This window comes from Phodopus roborovskii, unplaced genomic scaffold, assembly GCF_943737965.1.
Source record: "Phodopus roborovskii unplaced genomic scaffold, PHOROB, whole genome shotgun sequence".
Classification (NCBI taxonomy): Eukaryota; Metazoa; Chordata; class Mammalia; order Rodentia; family Cricetidae; genus Phodopus; species Phodopus roborovskii.
The window spans coordinates 18,240-42,096 of record NW_026126545.1 but is presented as its reverse complement, the minus strand read 5'-3'; the positions used below and the strand labels follow the sequence as shown (position 1 = coordinate 42,096).

General features: G+C 43.6%; 1 pseudogene; it reads left to right on the top strand.

The window, feature by feature from the left end:
- Nucleotides 1–808: 808 nt before the first annotated feature.
- The window catches only part of LOC127233623 (cell surface hyaluronidase-like), a 39,947-nt pseudogene continuing 16,898 nt past the window's right edge, over nt 809–23,857 (top strand).

Genomic DNA, 23,857 nt, shown 5'->3' with positions numbered 1-23,857 from the left:
CTCCCAACTCAACAGTCTAAAGGGAAGAGCACGCTGCCTCAGCGGGGGAGAGCTGCGAACACAGATCCCTTGCTGGCTGTGTGGGGGGCAGTCGAGACGCCGTGACCTGAGGCTCAGAAAGTTTGGGGTGTGTGTGGGAGCTTGCGGGAAATTATTGGTGGATAATGTGGTGCCGAGGCAACTTCATTAGGGGAGCGATCAATGATGATGTCTAACTCAGCTATTGGGTGATGACCGAGGAGAACTGAAATTAACCCTGGGGGATGGGTGGTGGTGGCTATGGGGGTTCAGCAGCTTAGTCAGACCAGAGAAAATGCAGGCTCAGTTTCGAGTGATGGAGACTGTAGGCTCACACCAGCTCTGTCAAGAAGGGACAGGGCAGCAGTATTAGATTCAGCTAGGGGTGATGAAGGTAGAGGGTCCGGCTTAGCCCTGGAGGTGATGGATGCCCAGTAGCGTGGTCAGCTTTCTGCAGGTGATAGGGTCGCAGGCTCTGGTCAGCAGGAGACCACGGGGAACAGATTTAGGCTCAGCTAAGGTTACTGAGGAGCTCAGACTCAGGTTCAGCCCAGCCGGTTCCCGCGAACGCCCAGGTAGTCGTCTGCAGTCAAGTCCAGGGCGCGGCTTGGTAGCCCTGGTCTCTGGCAGTGCCAGTGTGAGCCGTTCCCCGCTGGAGTCAGCGGGAGGCGCTGAACCTTCGAGTGATGCCTGAGGTGGGAGGAGCCTCCGCCCCTCGGACAACAAACCCCGCCCACCCGCCGTAGGCCCCGCCTCTGCGCCAGCCTCCCTAGCTCCCGGCCGCCTGCCCAATCCGCGGCACTCTCGGCCCAGCGGAGCCGGCGCTTGTGTGGCCGGTGGCGGCCGAGGGGGACCCTAGCGAGCTGCGGCGCTCGCCGACCCGGGACCAGCGCGGCTCGGGAACGCGCCCTGTCGCTATTGTCTCAGAGCCGCACGGGCTCGCGCCGCCTGGACGGCGATTCCCTCCTCTTCCTCCGGGAGGGAAAGATCCAAGAACGCCAAGCCGGGCTGGCTGGAGGAGGTGGCCGCGGAGGGAGGAGCGTTACTCCCCGGTCGCCACTGTTTCTCCTCCGGCGGAGGCTGGGCTGCCGCTGCCGCTGGCTTCAAAGAGGCGGCGGGTCCCGGGTTCCTGGACATGGAGGGGCGATCCGCGCGCAGGGACTCCGGGAGCTCCTCTCCCGCTCCTCGGGCCACCGCGTAGACACCTGAGTAGACCGACGCCAGGAGGGGGAGGGGAAGGTAAGGCTCGGCCGGTCTCGGGTCCCCAGCCCCGCCTCCTTGGCGGTCTCCGGGACCCGGAGGGCGCGGACCCGACTCGCGCACCTTGGCGTCCTGAAGGCCTGGCAGTCCCTGCGCTGGCGTTTTTTTGCGGAGAAGCACAACATCCAATGGGTCCCAGCGTCCGCCTTTGCCGGCGCTTCCCCTCCGGGGTTCTCTGTGCGTCCCGAGACTCAACCTTCTTCCATGAAAAGGGGTCCTTGGGAATCGGGGCTTGATCCTTTTTTTTTTTTTTTTCCGTCCACATTGCGTTCCGGAGAGGGTAACAATGGACCTCTTAAAGTTGGCGTGAACAGCCCTAAACTTTCTGGAAAGGCTGCGTGGGGGATGCGGACTGTAGTGGCAGATTGGTGGAATGTGCATTGTGGAGCCTTGGCGTCCGCGAGCGCGCGCTTGTGTAGAGTTTGTGGGGGATCTTTGTCTCCTGTTCCCCTGAATTACAGTGACCCTGATCCTAGTGGTAAGGCGAAGCTTCAGAATCTGGGCATCTTTAAAGCTGGGGACCAGTTTTAGCACAGGACCACAGTCCCAAGTTCCCCCCTTACCCCGAATGACTTGCCAAAGAATGGGGTTCTCACTGTGAGTGCCCCGAGGGGCTGCACTTAATGCTACTTACTATCCTCCAGCAATAGAACCAAGGTCCTGACTTGCCTGCATATCCTCTGCTGAGGGTTGATGTTTGTCACCCGCCCTCTCTCTGGAGCGGAAACACCTCACTTAAGTCCTCCGATTAAGGTTAGGAAAACAGACTTTGATATATGTTTCCTTTCATCAGCATTTAAAGATAGAGTGTCTAGTATTATAGGAACTTCTATTCGACTCCACTCACTGCTTGGACTCCCTTGTGTGAGTGGGATGCTGCACAGTCGCACAAGTTGAAGGTGTGCAGATGTCTTGAGAGCTCTAGCCAGGAAAAAGAGTTTAAAGGGAGAGGAGGCTGGAGAGAAGTTCCATCCGAGCTGAATTCCCACTGCAACCAGATACATCTGTTGGAAATGGCTGCTAAACCCAAATTATATATACCCCTAAAGATTAAGGAAGCTTGAACCTCAGCAGTGGTCTGGGAGTCCTACTTTGGTGTGTCCCCCATTATCTATGGAAGAGTTCTTTTGAATTTGCCATTTCTGGGGAAAGCAGAATGTTTACCCAGAATGCTGTTCCCTTGGTAAATAGAGGCCAGCTTGCGATGGTGCTTTCTCCTGTCTTTGAAATAACTCACCTTAGTTAAGTCTAGATTCAAAGGAAGTTGTGGGTTGGGACTGGAAATTTGTCTTCTGACTTTAAACTCAGTCTGCCTCATACTGTTTGCCTTACAGGACAGAAAGTTAAGGTTAGAAGTGAACTCTGATCAATCACCTGTTCTCTGGCCACCTGTGGATGAGAGTAAGCTGAGAATTGTGGTGAGTATGTATATCTGTGTGCGTTTGGGTGTATACAAGACATTAGGGTATACATTCTTTGTTGGACTCCCATGACGTTCTGTGCAATAGCTGTTCTATGGCTAATTGTTGAGGAAGGTCTCTCTTTCCTATCTAGCCTGTAACTAGTGGATTTCCTGAAGCATTAGAATCGAATGAAAGCTGAATGTGGCAACATCCCAGTTATGCTCTAGGAGACTAGCCACGCCTGTCCTCACAGCTACCAAGAAAATGGCAAAGTAAATTGGGCTTGTGGGCCATTATGAAACCGAAAAGATCATACCTAATAGTTGTGTGCCACATTTCAGAAAGTGAAAACCAAAATCACTATTGAATTTATAGTTTAAGACCCACATTTGTAAATGTCTATACTTTATAAAGTATGCTGAAATACTTATTAGTAATGCACCCATCTGTCCATCTGCTCTGGATCCTATAACTGAATCAGTCATCATGCACCAGACAGCCTGGAAGGGCTCTCAGCATGCTCTGTGGCACTTTCTATTAGTGGGAGAGGGAAGTGAAGGAGTGGCTGGCTGCAGATGGGGAAGCCAGAGGGCAGGAGAGCCCCTGTGTGTTTTCCACTAACAAAGATGAGTAAGGCTGCAGCTGAGGAAATGAGTGTAGCTGGGGACCCAAGCAAACCAAGAACATTAAGATCTTACCAGTGTGTGAATGGAGACCCACTGTACCTGTGCTTCAGGAGGACAAAGGAAGTTGCCTGCTGAAGGTTGGGCAGTAGAATGGTTTCTGAAACTGTTTGTTAAATCAGACAAACAATGAGAGACAGAAAATCAGCATAAGAAAGGCCACTTTTTTTTTTTTTCCTGTTTTATTTTTTTAAGACAGGCTGGCCTCTCTTTTTACAGCCATCATGGCTGTTCAGGTTACTGGCCTGCCACTACACCCAAGCAAAACTGAAGGTGGGAAGTCAGGCTCAGCTTCAGAAGAAGGTTTTGGCAGTTGTTAACAGTTTGCCACTAAATTTCTTCATCTATGAGATAAATTTTAAACTGCTTGTTGACTGCATATACTGCAGCCAATTAAGTTTACAATTGACATGCAAATTACAGAATCAACACTGCCAATCCAAAGGTACTTGATACTGTAGTTTTAAGGAAGCTATAAGTAAATATAAATTATAGCTTAATCAAACTGGCCTCAGCCATAGGTTTCCATTTATTGGGTCTTTCCAGAATGGAAGCAGGTGTTGGGGACTGCCGTCTGGTTGCTAGTTCGTGATGTACCTCCCCTTTCACTCACAGAAAAGCTTTTTACTGGCTAGGCTTGTGAGAGGGAGGGGCTGTCTGGTCCAGGGCATCACTCTCGAGGGCCTTGTCTGAGTCTGTCTCCCAAGCCAGCTCCCTTCTACTTGGCTGTCCCAGCAAGGTTAACATAGGAAAGGGGTGAGGTAGGGCAGCTGCATATCTGAGACTATGAAAATCACTTTTATTTTCTCCATTTGTAAAGAGTATAATTTTCAACAGTTAAATGCTCTCCTAATGGCAGCTGTTGTCAGGGTGCAACTCGAAACTATAAGTGGTACTTGCTTTAGTTCTCTACTTGAAATGGACACAAGGTTAGCTGATGTTTTTGTAAATTGCTTTGGATGGAAATCCAAACTCAGATATTTAAAGTTATAAAGTTAAATGTGGTTCTTTTGGGTAATGTGAATGTGAGCCAGGGTATTGGACACTGCTGTACATGCCGAATCCTGGCCTGTGGTTCCAGGACATCCTAAAAATAATGATAAAGCAAGGGAGTGGAGACCCGAGGGGCTCACTAATTAGTGAGGTCATGTAGTAAATTGATGACTGAGCAGGGACAAGACCCACTTTGTTCTTATTTCCAGACGGTGACTTTCCCCACCTCCCCATTTATTCTTTTATTCCATTTTGCTTTTGTTGGCAGTTAGTTATTTAAGTGTTCAAATAGTTTTCATTTGGGCTTAGAAAGCCATTGTACCTAAGTTTAAAGGGTAGACCCATGTCTTTTCATCTCCCATATTTATTTATCCATGATATGCCGCATGTAGCAGGGTGGTAGTTGTGATAAATTTCTGTCAAATAAGGAACTCTGTAAAAATGTTAGCTTACTTGCATTTTTTTGTAAACAGGATGCAAATTTGCAATATTGTAGAAGTTCACTTTTTTTTTTTTCCCCTAAGAAGCAAGTTCCTGGAAACATTCAGACACTTTGTGAATCAGGGTAAATAGCATGCTAAGGTTATTGTGTGTGTGTTCTTATTTTCTTTTCTCTTTGCTCATTTTGAGAAATCTTTAATGTTGGTTGTTAAGACCTGTGTTCAGCAAATACCTTATTGCATATTTAGATTAGGCAGGGCACATGGCATCAGATAGAAGTGTAGGGTGTTTAGTAAAATGTCTTTTTTTTTTTTTTTTTTTTTTTAGTTTTTTGAGACAGGGTTTCTCTGTGTAGTTCTGGCTGTCCTGGAACTCACTCTGTAGACCACGCTGGCCTCAGACTCACAAAGATTGACCTGCCTCTGCCTCCTAAGTGCTGGGATTAAAGGCATGGGCCACCATTGCTTTACTGTAAACTGTCTCTTAAAAAAAGTGAAACAGATCAGGAAACTGTAATTACTGTCTCCTTACAAATGAGTCTTTTGATCTATGGGACACATTTGTTTTGAAACTATTAGTGGATTTCCTCTGTCGACAGATTTTTGTAACAAGACATTCTCTTTACAGGTGTGAAATGATGACTTTTCACATGAGGTGCACCAGGGTGCCTTCTTAATTTGGACAGTAGGCAAAAGGAAAATTGTATTTATTAAGAACCTATGCTGTTGTTTGCTTGTTTGAGGTATTGACTCAAGTAGTTAGGCTGGCCTTAAACTTGAACTCTGAGACTGCCTCCTTGCACCTGTCACATGGATGAGAATTTTATGCTACACAAGTTGCTGAGGAAAGATGGTCTTAGCTTTAGTGTATTAAGATAGTTTTAGCATTGTGTAGAATATTGGGGCATGGTTGCTGGAAAGAATTGCAGTTTAAGGCAATTCATATTGAGCCACTGAGAAATTATCCTTATCGATTCTGAGTTTGATGAAATAGTTTTTTGTCTTTTTTTTTTTTTTTTTAATGTGCATTGGTGTTTTGCCATGGGTGTTGGGTCCCCTGAAACTAGAGTTACAAACAGGTGTGAGCTGCCATGTAGGTGTTGGGAATTGAACCCTGGTCTTCTCGAAGAGCAAGCAGACACTGTTCTTAACTGCTGAGCAGTGTCTTGTTCAGATCTGGATGCCAAGTCTCTTGAGCGAACCAGTTATTGATTTGGAAGCTTTTACTTAGTTATTGGCTTTCATTTTAGACACTGGGAAGCCTTCAGCATTATAGTAGTTTTGGCTATTGCTTCCAATACTCTTCCAAAGAATGACTAGTTTGGCAAGTTTAGTTAGTAGCAGAAAATATGCCTACATCTCATTTCATAAGAAATGAGAAAAATTCATCATGGTGTCTTTTCTTTTGAAAAGGCCACTACTATAAAATCAACTTTGTTGACTGACTATGAAGCTTGAAAGATTATACTCATGAAATTAAGTGTGTGGCTTTCATTGCTCACTGAGACTGCATTGATAACCACTCCCCAGCCACTGTATGGCATAATCAAATATAAATAATTGCTGTTTGTGGTGAGGAGCTAGCCCTGTGAAAGGAAATCAGATATATTCAAAGGTCTAGCTCACAAGGTCAAATGTAGACATGGCCTGACCTACAGCTATTTTCACCAGGATCAGCCAGTAGCTAGCTTTTTCTAGATGCCCACATTGTCTTATCTTGACCTGGAACCTTTTAGTCTTTTTTGTTCTTGTTGCCTTTGTTATTGAGTCTGAGACACTTGACCTGGTCATGCTTCTCAGGTTTTCAGCCCACCCTTGTTTAGCTGTACAAACTCCAGCCATCATCTTGCTCTTGGAAGGAGTAACTCCTGAGTACCAGGCCTGCAGTCTTGCTGAACATCAGGGCAATTGCTTACAAGATGTAATATGGCTGCTTTGCTTGGCTGATGTTTCACATTCTCTGGGGAAAAACATGGAGTATGCCTTGTAGCCTGGCTTAGAACTTACCTGCAATTGCCATCATGCCTTCAGGATCCAAAGACTAGGAGAGACTTCCGTTTCCTCAACCATCTTGGTTGTTGTTGTTGGTGCACTGCCAGTCAGTGTCAGAGCTCAGATATGGCTGTTAGTACACCCTCACAAAGAAGGAGAATTTGCAGCTGTGGTCCCAGGTGATGGGCTGTTAGGAAACATAAAGTGTGTTGTATTCATGGAAACTGAATGAGATCGCATAAATTCAGATCCAACAAGCTAGTTTCTTTGTCCCACATGTACTCTGTTACATGTTGATTCCCATTGTCTCCCCACCACTCTTGGCTTATTGCTAGACTTAGAGCTTCTTGATTGGTGGGCCAGCTATGTGTGCATGCTACATGAATGTGTGTGTATATAAATGTGTATGTTGTAACCACCATGTCCATTGTGAGGCAGAACTCTTGTGTCAAGAGATGGTGGAGCACACCTTTAGTCTCAGTGGAGAGGCAGATGGATCTCTGTGTTTCAGGTCACCTGATCTACATAGTGAGTTCCAGGACAGCCAGGACATAGAGAAACCCTGTCTCAAAAACCATACATAAACAAACTGGAATTTGTTCTTGTGTTCTCTGATTAGAACATTTCATTTTAGGGGGAAGGGTGGTGGTATACTTGGGTCCTGGTCCCATGATTGAGTAGCCTGGATCATTTCAGTTTGGGCATCTTTGATAATTGTCCTTCGTTTGAAAAACAGGCCATAACATAGTGTTTATTCTGTAAGCCATAGCGTTTTAATGTTAGTGTGTTATTAGATCATGACCTTTTGGTGTATTTGTCCTTATTAGTAAAGCTTGTCCCCTACCTTTTAATTCTACCCACATAACTTCCCACCCTGCACTTTCTTCTTGAGCAACATTTTAAAGGGTTGTCAGTCTGTAGAGGATGCAGCCAGCCAATGCAGGCCTCTGGCAGCTCAGCCCTTTGTTGTGTTAATTAAATCGGCCTCCTTCAGGTCAGACTCCAGCTTTGGGTTATTCTTTGGAAGGTCAGCTGCAAGGGGATGACGTTAGTTCGTTTGGGGGGCCTCTATTGTGGGCCACTGCACAGCCATCTGTCTCTGTCAGCAGGTTGGAAGCCTCTGTGTCTTTCTAGCCAATGGGGAACAAGGGTGAAGTGGGGGGGGGGACTGGCCTAGAGAGCCTTGGAAGGGGGGGCACTTTTTAAGAGAATGAATGGGGGGGGGGGAGAGGGAAGGAATCTGAAGAAGAGTAATGGGATTAAAAGAAACAGCAGAGGACCAGATGCAAAGGACTCTTCTGCCTTTGTCTGATTCTTCAGCATGAGGAACCTTTTCGATCTGTGATCTGTCGGAAGGAGGAACCACACAACATATAGCTGTGGATCTGCCTGGCTTTTCTTTGGGATTTGTGAGTGGGAGCAGGTCCCACTCTGCAGAAAGGCCAGCTTTGTAAGGTAGGAACAAGGAAACAGAGTCAGTAAAAGTTGCCTGGCCAACATCTGCCTAAGGCAGGTTCCGGTTTTCTGTGCCAAGCAGCAGGGCTCAGGTAGACTGCAAGGTCCTTTATTCAGGGCAACTTTTTGTCTTGACATCTTTTTGCCTTCTATTTCAGTTTGGTTATGTGACACTGAGCCTGAGTGAGTGAATCCAGTTTGGGCTGGTGCTTGGTCCTCCTGCAGGATCTTAGTCTAGAAGAATGCCATTCATAATCCACAGCTCTGCAGTACGCCTGGAGGCCGTGTGCTCAGCTCCCTTTTGCTTCTATTTCTGCTTGGGCAAGTGGAATTAGCTGTATTTATTGCTGCCTCAACCCTCCACTCTGTAGATAGGCAGTATTTTTCCTAACACTGGGTGAAGGTGTACCTCAGCCTTGGGCTTGCTTCAGCTGTTGAGGACTTAGGGTTGTCACCCATTGCTTCTTATGGACTTCATTAGCAGAGTTGAAAGGGCAGGGCTGTTCAGGATGTTTATTGTCTGACATCTTCCTCATATGGCTTGAAGGGTAGGGACATAAGAATTATTAAAATGCTTAAAGGACACTTTAAAAACAACGACGACAAACTTCTTATTGACTCTTTGGTAGTTTTACATCTTGCATCCCAATTCTGTCCACGTCCCAGTCCCCTCATATCTTTCCCTCAACCTTGCCACAGCTCCCCCCCCCCCCAATAAGGAAACAAATCAAAGTAATCAAGCAAGCAAACAAAAACAAAACAAAAAAATCCAAAACAAAAAAACCCCAACAACAAAAACCTCTTTGCTTCTTCTTTCCTGATTCTCTGACATCCCTTCCTTCATCCTGGTGGTGATGGAGGTGTCATGTGCTATACAGTGCACCTCTTTGCCCCATCAGTTTTACTGGCAAATGTCTATTGCAGTGAGCCACTGGTCTGGTTCAAGGCCTCTGGTTTCTGGTACTCCACCCTCACTGGGTCCTCACTGGAACTCCTCTGGGATAGCCTGTGGCCGCCCTGAGTCTTGGAGTGGGTATCGTTCCATAGGATCAGTCCCTTCACTAGCTCCAGTAGGTCCTAGATGGGGTAGATGGGCCAACTCAAGGGCTGGCAGTGGGCCTGCATAGTAGGGAAGCCCCTGGGGCCATCAGGCCACCCACCTCAGGTGAGGGGTGGAGTCAGCTCTCCTATGTGCATGCCTTCAGCATGGGTTCACCCTGGCCTGCAGTGAGGGGTGGGGGCCATCTCTCTAGAGTGCAGGGACCAGCTCTCTTGCTGTTGCTTAAAGAGAGCACTTTTACAGTTAGAAAATATTCACTTGGTTGACTTTTGGTCTCAGGTATTTGTAAATATCATTAAAATTTTTTTTTAAAAATTTATTTTGTGTTATGAATGTTTTGTGCACATGTATTATCTGTGCACCATATGCATGCCTGGTGCCCAGGGAGGTCATAAGGAGGCATCATGTCCCTGGAACTGGAGTTATAGATGGTTGTGAGCCACCATGTGGGTACTAAAGAATTGAACCCATGTCTTCTCCAGGAACAACATATTCTCTAACCACCTCTCCAGCCCCTAATTGTCTTTTCCATGAGGGATCTATGTCTGCCCAGATGATTACAATGCAGCTTGCTGAGGACATACTCAGTGAAACTGTACCTAACTGGTTAATTTCACTAGAAACACTTACTGGTTTTTAAATGTAAATACTGTGTTGTTTTGTTATTCCAATGTAAATGATTAGTGGCAGCAATTTTTCTTTTTTAAGTGCAGTTAGTCTTTTTAGGGTTGTGTGTTTAGAAGGTTCTTTATAATTTCCCTGCATTTTCTATAAGTAGACTTAGTATATTTTCGAGGAGTGTTTCTTTGTGAGGAAGATACAGTGGATAATACTTAGTACTTAATTTTGGTCCTATTCATCCTATGCATCTACACTGATCAAGTGGAGAAGGCAGACAGGGAAGTATACAATAATTACTTTCTGAATCCCTTATCCTTTCATTCCACGGGGCCATTTGTAATAGGGCACATCTGTTTCTCTCGTACCTGGGACCCTTGACTGGGATCACAGCGCTTCATGACAGTGAAACAGGATCACTGTAAGTAAACTAGTTGCAATAAAGTCTGCTAAGATTTCAAAGCCAGACAGTTGCAGGGATTGTGACATACCCTGGTGTTGAGACTGGATGGAAATGGCAGGGATTAAGAGATGCAGTGTCCTGGTGGAGGGTGCCCTGTAGCAGCAGTGCATATGGACTGTGGGGCCTGCAGTTCTCTGGGGCTGTGTTTATTCAAGTCTGAGATCTCAGAGGAAAGCGCACACAGCTTTTTCAACCTGTTGTTTTCTTCCAAGTGGCCATCATATGTATTGACAGGATTCGTGCAGAATTCCTCATAGTGGTTATTTTTATACTTACCCCTTTCCAACCTCTCTGTGTTCCACAAAAATCTATGTGTTCAAATACACAATTTTTATGTTGGAAGTTTGAAAAATTAAAGATCCTAAAAAATTCCTGGGTGCTGTTTATTCCTCCCCCTCCTACCTCCGGTTTCTCTGTGTAGCTCTTGCTGTCTTGGAACTCTCACTGTAGACCAGGCTGGCTTTGAACTCACAGCTCCACCTGCCTCTGCCTCCTAGCACTGGGATTAAAGGCATGCGCTACCACCGCTCTATATTGAGCAGCTTTGTGTATTCAAGCCTGAGCTCATTGTGTAGCAGCAGACACAATCTATGTAAATAAAGGTTGAGTAAGACATCTAACATTATCCCTTAAATTAACCAAACTGCAAACTTGAAAGTCACTATGATGTTATTTCCTGTCATGTCTCAGATTCTAAGACAGGAAGTTGGGACTATAGTATCTTAATTGAAAATTCAAAGCAGCTGGGAGCCAACAGCTTAACTGGGTCAGAAGTTCAGATGACTTTAGTAAAATGTAGTATTTGCTTTTATAATTTGAGTATACCTCTTCTGGAATATTTTACTTTTTGTTGTATGTTTTTACTATTTGGACTCAACACTGATTACATTGTAGAGATTTTCTAAGATCTTAGTAAAAAGAAAGATTGCCTACCCAAATTTTAACAAGTTGCACAGACATTCTTAGAAGCAAGGATTGGTGGCCATTCAGTTGATTGTTGTTTCAAAACTCACTACTTTGCTTAGGAAATCTTTGATTAGATTATGCTGATATCTTGGCTGTTTCTATAAGCCTAAGGTTTCCATTTAAAAATAGATTCTCTTGGGGCTGGAGAGGTGGCTCAGCATTTAAGAGCACTGGCTGCTCTTCCAGAGGTTCTGAGTTCAGTTCCTAGCAACTGCATGGTGGCTCACAACCATCTATATACAGACAGAGCACTCATACCAAAAACAAAAACAAAAAAACTATTTTCTTTAAAATTATAGGAGGAGCCAGGTAGTGGTGGTACATGCTTAATCCCAACACACACACACACACACACACACACACACACACACACACACACACACACACACACACAGGAGGAACATGAAAGAGTGTAAATGAGGCATGAGGACTGGATTTTTTTTTCCCATGAGACAAGGTGTAGCCTTGGCTGTCCTGGATCTCATGCCATAGACCAGGCTGATTTTGAACTCACAGAGATCCGCCTTTCGTCTGCTTCCCCCAAGTGAGTGCTGGGATTAAAGGTGTGTGCCACTATGCCTGGCTTTTGGATTCTTATTGAGTGTTCAATATGATTGGGTGTGTGCATGTCTGCTGAAGGGCAGTGGGTAGAGGGCTGGGTGACATAGGGGATTGATGATGATGCAGAATGAGAACAGGTGTCCCCCATCAATGTAATAAGCATCTTGGTGTGCATCTGCTGTATCTGCATACAGAGGATGTCCCCCTTTGATCCATCTCATCACTTCTTCCTGTCAGCAAGAAGTGGAAGGAAGTTTTTCCATATTTTCCTTGTGTCTACCACATTTCATACTGTGTGATTGAATCCATTATAGCACATTGTGGAAAGGTAACGTTTAGCCAGCTAGTTTGTAGAATTCCTGCTTGCAGATGTTGAATCAACCTATCAGTCAGCAGACTGCAGGCTAGAATTGTATTTTGTAATAGTTAAACAAGAACTGACTCTTTTTCTCTCAAAATAATGTTCTTAATTTCTCCCAGTTGCAGTCAGTGACACAGATTAGTTAAGTTTCTCAGAGCCTCCAAGAATATTGAAGTGTTAAATGGAAAATTCCTGGGCAGTGGGGAGAAGAGTGGGGATCAATAGGAGAGAAGGGAAGAGAGAAAAATAGATATCTGTAGTTAAACAGATTTTCTGGGACTAAATGTAACACAAAATCAGACAGATTTTTACCCATCTCTCTTTTCCTTCCAATATGTGTGTATATGTAGATATTTATTAAATATATGCCTTATTGTACGTGGAACACACACCACACACAAGCACACATGCACATGTATGCGCACACACCCCTCTCTCCTAGCACTCAAAGAAGTATGGGATGTGTAGTATTTTGTTTCAATTCTCAGGCCCTTCTCATCCACCCACCAAAATAACCCTAAAACCTCCCTGTTACTTTAATTATTTTTCTTGAGATGCATATGCCTCAAATAGTGGCAAAGCTGCAGGAACACATACAGCTGATAAAGAGCCACATATTAGTTTATGTGGTATTGGTACAGCCAGTTACCACAGAAAGCACTTATTTTTAATTACCATCATGTTTAAGGGCAAAATTGTTTTTAAAGCTATAAGAAGGGGCATGGCTTTAAGAACAGTATTTTTTGAAGGGGAGGGATTAAACAACTGATGGTTTTAAAACACTGCACTGTCTTGTCTAAGAGGCCATCTCAAATCTCTAGGTACGCGTTTGCTCTTCCTGTACTGTTTAAAGTCTCCTTTCAGCCTTATGCTTCAATTAATTTACTTCCATATGCATTTGTCTCACTTGGTGTTTTCACTTAACTACTCAATAAGTAATTGCTGGTTTTAAACCACAAATTCTTCCAAAGGAATTAATCATAAATGCTAGAAAATTATGCTTTAAAAACTGTGGGATGTTTTTCTGATCTCTACATGAAAGATTTGGGTATTCCCATTGTGGGTGGCTTGTTTGCTTCAGGGGCTGCGCCATACCATAGTAGCATACACTCCTTAATGCCAGCACTCAGGACATAGAGGCAGGCAGATCTCTGAGTTCGAGGCCAGCCAGGGCTATTACACAGACACCCTGTCTCCAGAAACCAACCAACCAACCAAGCAAACAAACAAAGCAAAGTATAGTAAAATGTGAATGAGCCCCCTTCTGTATAATCTGATTTTCACTACAAAAAGGACCTGTAAAATGTGACTGGTGGGGGCTGGAGAGATGGTTCAGTGGTTAAGAGCACTGACTGTTCTTCCAGAGGACCCAGGTTCAATTCCTACCACCCACATGGCAGCTCACAACTGTAACTCCAATATCTGACACCCTCACACAGATATACATACAAGCAAAGCAAAACAAAAAAAATTACATAAAATAAAAACATGAGGCTCCAGTAAAATCCAGATTATGCCTGATGCTCACACTGAGACTGGGACACTAGAGGAAACTTCAATGCCCTTTCTCTCCATGATTTTTAGGGTTAAACAGCTGTTGAGAGTTTGGGAGGCTGAACACATTTTGGCAGTATTTTGTGGGTGAATTTTACCTTATCTTCCAAACAAGCGATTTAAAACTGAGTTTGGGAGCTAGATTTCTTGAGGATGCTGCTGCAAAGCTTTTGTCTGACCCTCATTTTGTGTTTCTCTGACGGTGTCAGAACCGCTGCTTCTTGATTTCGTGAGACATTGTTTTTCATAAATAATTTAGATCTCTAAGTGGCAATCGATATTTTTTAAAGTAATGTATTCATAGTACCATGTCTAGAGTAAACCCATCAGTGTGGAATGAGACCTGAAGGAAACATGTAAACATGTTTCTGTTTTACAATTTTAATGGTTTTTATGAATTGAAAATAAGATTTTTTTTAACCACATTGTTTATTCTAAAATATGGAAGTACTATTTTACTTTTTAGGACAAAAGTAGTGGCTCATTTTTAGTTGTCAGCCAGTGGGCTAATGGATTCAGAAGGATTCATTTATGGCAGATGCCTTCTGAGTTTTCACATTAAGTTGCCATTCTGTGACATTGAGGACATGCTCTGTTATTTCTAGTTGATTGGTGACTCCCTGGAGCCTCTCACTGCTTCTTATTTTATTTTTTATTTATTTATTATTATTATTTTATTATTTTATTTTTTTCTTTTGGTGGCTACATTATTTGGTGTGACACATTATCTCCCGAAAGGGCTCTTCAGCTTGATAAATAACACCAGCCCTTCTCACCCTGAGACAATTAGGCAGAAGGATTAAAGCTCCAGGGGCCTAGATTCTACTGATATTTTACAGCAGATCATAACAGTTGTGTTGCTCCTCCAGTGAACCTGGCATTCAGGAACATCCTGTATCCCTTGTTAATAGATGGCTTTTTTTTTTTTTTTTTTTTTTTTTTTTGGTCACACTCTGCTTGCTGTGTTCATTGTTTGGGTCTGCTGCTTGGGTCATATACGGCAGTTTCCTCACAAGCACCTTGGATGGCTGTGCTTTTCTTTTGTCTGAAGTGTAAGTTTCTTCATCTAAACAATGGCTTTTATTCACACATCGAGCCCCGTGGACCTGGTCATTTTGACAGACACACTGACTCTGAGAATGGTCTTTCCTCATGTACACTCATGATCAATTCCTGATTAGATTTCCCCATTAATTTCCGTGCCATTTGGGTCCTGGAAATACTTATTAGTGGGCCATTTTATGTTTAATGGGTTTGTATGCCTCATGTACACTCATGATCAATTCCTGATTAGATTTCCCCATTAATTTCCATGCCATTTGGGTCCTGGAAATACTTATTAGTGGGCCATTTTATGTTTAATGGGTTTGTAATTTGGAGGCTCCCTGCACCACTAAATTCTTGTTCTTTTTTTGGTAGCAGACATGGGGAATTTATTGTGAGGGTATTGCATGAAATCAGGTGACTTAGGATGCCCTGGTTGTTAGGGAAACAATGGAAGAGGTTGGGTGTCATAGTTATCAACAGTTAGTGTAGCAAGACATTATGCGGTGGAGCTGGCTCTCCCTTCCTGTTCCTTCCTTCTGTATTCTTTCTCTTCCCTCTCTCCCTACCAAATGAACAGTTTCATTCACAACTTGTTCTTCTTGGTGCTAACTATAGTGAACATAAAGAGGAGGGCCTTTGTGTGTTTCCAATTTTTCTCAGCTAAAAAAGAATCACGAATCATTGGTTGATTGCATTTATTCATGAGAGATTCCAGAGATTAGGATGCTACTTTTGAGGCCTGTTAGTTTCTGTAAAGAGCCGGTTTTAGAGTCAGGGTCCTGGGCTGGTGTGGATCTCTTTCTAGGGCTCAGCTTTTTCATGAACAAAGTGGGATAATGGTGCCTACTTGTAGAATTGTTTGAGGCTAGCCCGGGTTACATGTTAAGTTCTAGCCTACTCTGGTCTACAGGACCCTGTCTCCAAACAGAATTTTAGAGCCGCTACAGTGTATGCATTTAAAACCTTCTTTTCCTTTTCATAGTGACAAGGTATCATGTATGCAGCTGGTTCCAGGGGACACTCCCCTGCTTTCCTACAACCTCAAAACGGAAACGGCCATCGCTCACCTGGTTACGTTCCTGGGAAAGTGGTTCCCTTACGTCCTCCTCCTCCTCCAAAGAACCACGCTTCAGCCAAATTGACCTCCACCAGCCAAGAAGCCCCAGCAACCTTTGCTTTCTCCCCGGAGGAGCAGCAGACACCGAGGGAGAACCGCAAGCAAAGAGACACAAGAACACCTTCATCTGCTTTGCTATAACTAGCTTCTCGTTTTTCGTGGCGCTTGCAGTCATTTTGGGAATATCCTCAAAATATGCTCCAGATGGTATGTACCCATGTGCGTGGGCGCACATCAAACGTAGCCCTAAAAGGAGAGTTAAGGCTCCGTGCCATGGTTGTGCATGCCTTTAATCCCAGCATTCTGGAGACAGAGGCAGGCAGATCTCTGTGAGTTGAGGACAGCCTGGTCTACTGAATGAGTTCCGGGACAGCCAGAGCCACAAGAGAAACCCTGTCTTGAAAACCAAACCAACCAACCAAACAAACAAACAAAAAGAGCTAAGTTGAGGAGATAGAATACTAAAAAAACAAAACAAAACAAAACAAAACAAAACAAAACAAAAATAACCTTTTGTTGCTCAGGCTGGCTCTAACTACCTAATTCACAGGTAGGATGAGATGTAACATCTTATGAATGAGAGCAGTTGTTTGAGGAATCTGTGGGAAATTATAAATTTGAAGGTTTGGCTTTCTTAGCATTTTTGGCCTTGCACTGTGTCTCAGGGCTCAAGTTGTTCTTGGAGCATCTCTTTAAAAGCTCTTCAGAGTCTTTAGTAATTCCCAGGGAGTGCAGGTTCTTCTTTGTGGGGAGCCGAGAGTTCTGGATTGCAGAAAGTTTATTTGGTCATCCACATAGTGATAAAGTGCTCTTCGTTTAAACAACAAATAAGTGACCAGAAAGGAATTGTTTTGTGATTTGAAACAGCCTTGGTAAACAGTGTAAAACATTTAAAAAATACTTTTGAGTTATGGAGTGTATCCTTAAAAGAAACTTCTGTCCACTTGTGTTAAGTTGATTCATTTGTCCAGTCCAACCCATCCTGTCCATAGCTGAATATCATGTAGGGAGCTTTAATGATATTTGCTTTTCAAGAAGCCAGGTCAGAAATGTAGTGATCAGCGCTGAGGAGATAATTCAGTTGCTAAGGGGCTGAGTTTAGTTCCCAGAACCTATAAAGGGTGGGATAGTGGGTCACAACCACGTGGAGCTCTAGGGGCTCAACGCTCAACACTGGACATACACATGACATACATTCACAAACAAATACACATGAAACAAACCCAGATGTGGTCACATGTGCTTGTAATCTCAGCACTGGGAAGGTGGGACCAGCAGAATTCCTGAGTCTGAATGGAGCCAGCCTCGTCCAACTGAGGAGTCACTCCATGGGTTGCTATCTCTGTTCCACATCATTTGTTTTCTACTCCACACACACACACACACACACACACACACACACACAAACACACACACACAAAAGCACACACAAGCACACATACATGCTCAAGATACAGAGAGAGAGAGAATTTATTTAATGCTAATAAATGTATTCTTATTGGTTTTGAAGAAACATTAGCTTCATAGAACAGTCTAAAACTCAGAGGTTCCATGGCTGTGACATAGAGGACTCCAGACCATTACAACCCGAGTTGAGTATCCCTTTGTCTTTTTTTTTTTTTTTTTTCTTGTGGACAAAGTCTACTGCAGGTTTTTGTCTGAGTAGAAGTCTCCTTAACTGGATATAATAGTGTAACAGTTGAAGCCCCCTTTGCTCTTTGTAAAACTTACAAATATCACTTTATTTTGATTTTCAGGATACGTTAGGGATTTTGTCAAATTTTTTTTTTTTTTTAAATTTATTTTCATATGCATTGGTATCTGTGGGAAGGTTTCAGAGTCTTTGGAACTGGAGTTACAAACAGTTGTGAGCTGCCATGTGGGTGCTGGAAATTGAACCTAGATCCTTTAGAAGAGCAATCAATGCTCTTAACCACTGAGCCATCTCTCCAGCCCCGGATTTTGTCAATTTTAAGGTCCTGGAGGAAGTAGTTACCAATATTTCCAAAAGAATAAACAGGGAGTAAGAGAGATGAGCCTGTCCACATCTTTGTTGGACTAAGCCAGTTGGCCACACTTTGAATTTATAACATTGATTTCCCTTGCTTGTTGTATTGACTTTCTATTTCCAGTTCCAAACACAATAACCAAGTTCTGATTCACATTTTCCAAATAATCGCCAGGAGCGGGAAGCCAGACTAATGGGAAATCAGAGCTGCAATCTGTGGCTTTCCCTGGTATTTTCTTAGTCCATCCAAAGCCCTGGGCTGCAAATGTGGCTTCTTGAGTCAGGGTTCTTTAGTTCCCTGTGTTGGCAATACAAGCAAGATGCTTGCTGGAAAGATTGAGAATGCTGAGGTGATTTATGGTCAGCCTCACAGTGGTTTTTTTTTTTGCTGTTACAAATGTGCTTACTTCACAAGTGGGCTAGCCCAGGACATGGGGCTGGCTGAGTTGATTTTTTTGTGATTCTGCACATCATATTCATTTTCTCATTTCAGTATATTTTGCTGGAAGGAACAACTCAGGAATTTTTAGAGTGATAGTCTAATGGAGTGTGCTCTCTAGGAACTGATTACAAGCAGTTAAGAGGAATTGCATACATAACTCTTACAATGGGCTTCAGGTCTCTACAAACTGGAATTCTTTCTCAGTAGCTTGTGACATGTGATGTTTGCTTCTTATCTAACACTCTGGAGAATTCCAGCTCTATGTTTTATGAGATAGGGAGCTTGAAGAAAAGTCATTTTATTTTTTTGTAGGGCTGGGAATTGAACTCTGAGCTTTGTCTGTGCTAAACAAGCATTCTACCATTGAGCTACACTGCCAGCTCCAAGGAGTGCCTTTAGTATAATGGTTAATAATGAAGAGTTAAATAGTAATTATGAATCTGGTATGAGAAAAATAATCCCATCAAGTAATTGCCAAGGCCTTAGTTAGTGAGGCTAATTTAATTCTAGTTGCTCTCACTTCAGAGTGACAGCCTAGGCTACTTAAGCTACTAGGGTGTGCAGGTTCAAATGTAAATTTAGGATGCTCCTTTGTCAGTAGTCTCTACGTTCACATGTGAGCCTTCAGCCTCACTTGTATTTCTCCTTGTTGACCTCAAGCACTTGTCACTCATTCCTACCTTTGCTTAATTTAAACACAGGTGCTTAATTGAAATACAGGTGAGTTGAGTAACAAATGGACTAGGATGGCAGGGGGGAGATATCTATATCATATGTAAATATAATTCTATTCTTTCTAAAGATAGGTTTATTTTATTATTTTTACTTCTGTGTATATGTGTGTGTGCATCTGTGTGAGTGAATGGCCACATATGTGGGTTGATCACAGAGGCCAGAAGAGGGTATCGGATCCCTTGGAACTGTAGTTTCAGGCAATTGTGAACCAGATGTGGGTGCTGGGAACCGAACTCTGTCAGAGCGGTCCATGCTCGCTGTTTATTGTTCCATCATTTCCCAGCCCCAACATTCCTTGTATTCTTGTCTCCTCATCATACTCCTCTTATTTAAGTGCTATTCATCCTTTGGGGTCTGAGTCTTTGAAGCTGCCTCAGGACCTCCAGCTTGTTCTTCCTTTGTCTGAGCACACTTGCCCCTAAATTAAGGACCACATTATTTACCATTTATTTATTTCATACATGATGGTTTTTCTCCTAGGCTGGTTTATAGACTTGTAGATGCCATCCCCATCTATACTTTACAAAATAGTATCTGCTACAGAGTGGACAAAATGATCTCCAGCAAATCTTGAGTTGTTAACTTATCAGAAATGAAGCTACGAGTTTTCTTTTCCCTAGAAGTATTTCATATACAAGCAGCCATTGTTTTATTATCTACTATTCAAGAGGCAAGTTATAATTCTGGTAAAGGAAGATTACAAGTAACAGACCTCATTTCTTCAGGAGGAACTACCACATCACTCAACTTGCTAACTAATCTTTGTGTTGGCTTCTCTACTCTGCAATTTCCTCATCTCTGAAAATGAGAAGTCATGGTTTTGGCCACTTGCCTTCTGTAGTTTTGTTGGGAAAGTGTGCATGTGGGGAAGGAGGTGCTGTTACCACCTACTCTCTGATTCTCTGTGTTTAGGAAGGAGCTTGAAATACCTAATACATATTAGAAATGTCTGTGATGTCTGTTTCCATTAGTCAGGGCATTGAGAGAGAGGGAGACAGACAGACAGACAGAGACACATAGATACACACACACACACACACACACACACACACACACATACACACACGCGCGCGCGTGTGCGTGCGCACACACAGAGGTCTGTCTGCCTATCTGTCTTGCTGAGATTATGGGAGTCAAATCCAAGACCTCAGGCATGATAAGCTACATTGCCAGCCTATTAATTTCTTTCTAAAACATCTTTACAGTGTGGATCCATGAGAAATTCATTGTTACTGTTGTTTATTTCCAAAGTAAGTAGTGAGGGTAACTTCATTTTATCTTGTGGAATTTATCTGAACTAAGTGATGACTTAATGTGCTAACTTTTTTTTTTAAATTTATGAAGTAAAGAATTCAATATTCTTGTATTTGGGAACAGGTGGGACTTCCATTCCAGTGGCAGAAGATCAGTGACACTGCACTTTCCTTGCAGACCCATGTTCAATGACAGTAATTCTTGGGCTTGGCTGGTGATGTGGTTTTCTTGCACTTTGTTGGATTGGATTCTTTATCTTTGTTGTGATGTTTTGTAGAGAATTGTCCAGATCAAAACCCTCGTCTTAGGAACTGGGATCCTGGACAAGATTCTGCAAAACGGGTTGTTATCAAGGAGGGAGATATGTTCCGCCCTGACCCTCAGATGCTACAGTGAATTCTATAGTCATTCAGAATGGAGGTAGGTAATAATCCCTGTCTTTGGGAGCCCCATGGATGCTGTGTAATGTGGGGGTCATTTGCTGTCCCGCATATAGAATATCTGTGGTAGATTTTATTCATAAACAGAAAAACAAAAGACAAAGGAATACCCAGTTTTTCTCATTGCTGGGATTAGGTGTTACAGGAGAGCCAGGAAGCAGCTGGCATTGGATCCAGGGGGCCAATCACCCACATAGGCCACCCCCAGTGACCCACGTGTGTTAGCTATAACACAGTTCCAAAGGTTCAAGTAGTGTTGTTCCTTGCAGGACTGCTTGTGTTTGGGGATGACAAAGACGGATCCAGAAATATTACCTTGAGGACTCGTTACATCCTGATCCAGGATGGTGGGGCGCTTCATATTGAGCAGAAAAATGCCGCTATAGATCCAAAGCGACAATTACCTTGTATGGCAAGTCAGATGAAGGTGAAAGTATGCCAACATTTGGCAAAAAGTTTATTGGTGTGGAGGCTGGCGGGACACTGGAGTTACATGGGGCACAGAGGACATCATGGACCATGCTGGCAAGGACTCTGCATTCCTCAGGCTTGCCCTTTGGTTCCTATGCCTTTGAAAAGGACTTTTCCCGGGGCCTTAATGTGAGGGTCATTGACCAAGACACAGCCAAAGTTTTGGAATATGAGAAGTTTGATACCCACGAGTACCACAATGAGAGCAGGAGACTTCAGGAATTTTTGAGAGCTCAGGATCCCGGTCGGATTGTAGCTATTGCTGTTGGAGACTCAGCAGTCAAGAGTCTGTTACAGGGAACAATTCAGATGATTCAGGACCGGTTGGGAAGCAAGCTGATCCACGGGCTGGGCTACAGGTAGGTAGAACTTGTTCCTCTCTTTCCAGCTCCGTGGTAAAGTTTATATCCTGTGAAAGCAGAGAAGGTGGGCAGAGAACCACAGACAGCTGCTGCTGATTTAGCTGGCTGCATGGCCACCCCCAAAGAGCCTTTCCTATCGGTGCATCAGATTGCCTCTTGTTCGAACCATGGATTTAACTATTAGATGTGGCACACAGAACAGTCTTGGCTTTGACTTATGAAGCCCTTTGTGAATTGTTGCTCAGCAGTGGAAAGTGTGGAGCTGTGCTTCTGAAAAGCACTGGGTGGAGTGAAGATAATGTGCCACTGAAGAGACTTCCTCATACCATTAACTTCTGAGCATAATGAAACTGAAGGTACCTCGAAGCCTAGGCTAATTGAGACAGCTGAGCAGCTGAGAGGTTAGGGCACAGTTCTGTGGACAGGCTGTTAGAAAAGCCCTAAGGGGTAGCATGCTTAGGTTCCATTTTCTTTTTTTTTTTTTTTTTTTTTCTGGAATCTTTTGATTCCAGATTAATTTGATTGGAACCCTTTACATGCTGTTTTGTTTTGACTCCACTTGCTTCATTGGCTGAGTTCTGTCCAATTCTGCCATAAGAGAGGCAGCCCAAAGTTGCAGAGCTAAGCCAATCACTAATTCTCTAGAAGATTCTTTCCTCTTCACCCTTGATTTCCTAATACTGTATTGTCTGGAGGCTGAAGGAAGTAATTGGCTCACCATTTAACTTAGAGAGAGAGAGAGAGAGAGAGAGAGAGAGAGAGAGAGAGAGAGAGAGAGAGAGAGAGAGAGGAAGGAAAACAAAGACCCAGAAGTTGTGATTCTGCTGAATGTTCTTAGGAACTTTGGGAAATATCTGCAATGACAGAAGTGAGACAGCCTCCAGACTGCATACTGAAATGTGACACACTTAGCTTTTCCTTTGGGCACAATATTAACTATGGAAATTCTTGAAGATAATGTTAGTGAAGGAAAGAGGTCTGTGATCATCCTGAATTGTTTCTTATGAGATATCAAAACACAAGAAGGAAAAACCAACAGCCCACAGCTGGCCGGGGGGAAATAACAGGCATACTCCGGAGGGGAGGCAAGGGGCCTCAGGAATGTGAGGGGTGTGCGTGTATAGGTAGCAAAGAATGGAGGTAGGTCTAGATGCAGAGCATCATGAGCAAAGCCTCAGAGGCTTTACCCCTGCTAACACACATGGAGAAGTGCTATAATAGGAATGCAAAGCTTAATGATAGATTACAAGGTGACCCTTATGTAGTCATCACTCAGGCCAAGAAACAAAACATTGCCAGCAGACCTTGGTCTTCCTTCCACCATTGCTATGACTGTCACTCCTTCCATCTCCAAAGATAAGCTTCCTCCTGAATTAGGAACACACTAAGGTTTAGGTCCTTCCCCCTTTGAGCTTCAGATAAATGGTGGTAGACTAAATAGTTTGTATCTGGCTATTTTTGCATGAGGGCTCTTCATATTGCCACATATAGGGCTGGCTTTTTTTTCCACTACCATCCATCCATCCATCCATCCATCCATCCATCCATCCATCCATCCATCCATTTTCTGAGATAGGGTCTCACTGTGTAGCTCCAGCTGTCTTGGAATTATGTAGGCCAGGCTGGCCTCAAACTCATAGAGATCCACCTTCCTCTGCCTTCCAAGTTCTAGATTAAAGGCGTGTGCCACTAAACCCACCTTCCACTATTGTTTATTTCCTATTGAATGAATATACTACAGTTTGTTTACTGTGGATACCAAAATGGCTTTCCGGCTTGTGCTTCTGTAACTGTTCCTTTACCTATCTACTGATATGTGTGTACCTGTTCCTGTAATGCATAGACCAAAGAATAGAAACATGTTCTTGGCAAATTTAGATGCTTGTGCTAGTCAACTTTCAGTGGCTCACAAAATAAATGTTCAAGACTGTTAACTTGGCTCACAGTTTGAGAGATTTCAGTCAGTGGTCACTTGGCCTTGTGGCTTTAGGTATGGCAAGGCAGAGAACATTACAACAGTTATGATGGTGGGTGAAGCTGCTAAGCCCATGGTGCCTAGGATGCAGAGTGTGAAGAGGGACCCTGGGGTGCCAGAAGTGTGTGTGTGTGTGTGTGCTGTCTGTCTGTCTGTGTGTGTCTGTGTGTCCTTAGAGC